The 2,159-nt window shown below is 28.3% G+C and overlaps 1 long non-coding RNA gene across 1 annotated transcript in view; it reads left to right on the top strand.

The window, feature by feature from the left end:
• Window positions 1-2,159, top strand: part of LOC107570973 (uncharacterized) — a 20,596-nt gene that overhangs the window by 9,580 nt on the left and 8,857 nt on the right. The gene's annotated exons all lie outside the window — the stretch shown is intronic.

The following is a 2,159-nucleotide window of genomic DNA, read 5'->3' as shown; positions in this document are numbered from 1 at the left end:
TACACTATACTATACTGTACTATACTATACTATACTACACTACACTATACTATACTACACTGTACTATACTACACTACACTATACTACACTACACTATACTACACTACACTGTACTATAGTACAGTGTAGTATAGTACACTACACTGTACTATACTACACTACACTATACTACACTATACTATACTATACTATGCTACGCTATACTATACTATACTATACTATACTATACTATACTACACTACACTATACTACACTATACTATACTATACTATGCTACACTACACTATACTATACTATACTATACTATACAATACTATACTACACTACACTACACTATACTACACTACACTATACTATACTATACTACACTACACTGTACTGTACTGTACTATACTATACTATACTATACTACACTACACTACACTCCACTACACTATACTATACTATACTATACTATACTACACTACACTACACTACACTACGCTATACTATACTACACTGTACTGTACTGTACTACACTACACTACACTATACTATACTACACTGTACTGTACTATACTACACTACACTACACTACACTATACTACACTATACTATAGTTCTGTATACTATTATAGTTCTTATTAATATTTTGAATTAGCCGTTAATTTATTCTTTGTTTTCATTTAAATTTTAGTTACATAATTAGTCATTTTCATAAGTGCTTTTGCCATTTATTTATTTATTTATTTACTTACTTATTTCAGTTAGTTTTACTTTTATTATTTTGCTTTTAGTTAGTCATTTTAGAGCTTCAACTTAAATTAAATGAAAATATCTGAACTAGCTTAAATGAGTTTTGCATCTAATATTTATATTTTATTTCATTTCAGCATTAACAAAATGTTAGTTTTAGTTAACAATAATAACCCTGGTTTGTTCATGCTAGTTCACACTAATGTTAATGAATAACTTTTTTGGATTTTAAAATCACATTGGTACATTTTGAAATTAACATTGATGGATATTAATAAATGTGGTAGAAGTATATTGTTCAGAAAATTTAATTATGTAGTAAATATTTAAAAATGCAGCGATTCAGCCTGTTCCTGACTCAAAACGATCATATATGGTGTTTAAAATACACAAGAGAGTTTAACAGAACTCATAAAACTGCAGATTTTAGTTCTTAGTTTCTCCAGTATGAAAGAAGACTTCTCAGGTCTGTCATATGTGGGCGGTGGTACAAAATGTATGTACAAAATTAGACATTTACATCTCATGTCCATTTATTTGTGGACTGTAGATGCTCTGGAATCATCAAATCACTATGGCAACATCCTCCGACTTCTGCAACTGTATATGTTCTCATTATCTGAGCGATGACCTGACCGTACGCTCATTTACATAAACCGCAGAAAATCTGACGGAGGATCAAGACAAAATACACTTGCTAAGATCTTTTAAAACAAGCACTCAGATTTATACGATGCAAGACAGTAGGCATCATGAAATTACTTTGAAGAACACATTTTGAGCAGTTTTTTTTTTTTACTGAAAATTATTATTTTTTTCATTCTTTTTTTTTTTAAATAACAATAATGAAAGTGTAAGTATTTTTTTTAGTTGATTTGTACATATTTTGCACAATTTTTCCCCATTGCACACAGAAAAATAAGCAATGTTTTGTCAGCACACATACAGATTTTAACAAGCCAATAAAGCACGTTATAGAAGCCACAATTCTGAGGAAAAAAGGTGAAATATAAACTCAAAATTGTGAATATAAACTCATAAACTGAAAATTATTATGTAAACTCAGAATTGCGAGATATAAACTGAAAATTCAATATAAACTCAAAATGTAAACTCAAAATTGTGAAATATAAACTCATAATTGTGAAATATAAACTCAAAATTGCGATATATAAACTCAGAATTGCAAGATATAAACTTCAAATGGAAAGATATACTGTAAACTCAGAACTGTGAGAAATAAACTCAAAATTGTGAGATATGAACTTAAAAGTGTGAGCTATAAACAGAATTGCGAGGTATAAACTCTAAATGAAATATAAACTCAAAATTGCGATATATAAACTCTAAATGAAATGTAAACTCAAAATTGCGATATGTAAACTAAATTAAATATAAACTCAAAATTGCGATATATAAACTC

Source organism: Sinocyclocheilus grahami, unplaced genomic scaffold (assembly GCF_001515645.1).
Source record: "Sinocyclocheilus grahami isolate Dianchi unplaced genomic scaffold, SAMN03320097.WGS_v1.1 scaffold1528.1, whole genome shotgun sequence".
Classification (NCBI taxonomy): Eukaryota; Metazoa; Chordata; class Actinopteri; order Cypriniformes; family Cyprinidae; genus Sinocyclocheilus; species Sinocyclocheilus grahami.
Note: the sequence above shows the minus strand (reverse complement) of the source record. Positions and strands in the feature narration are given on the sequence as shown.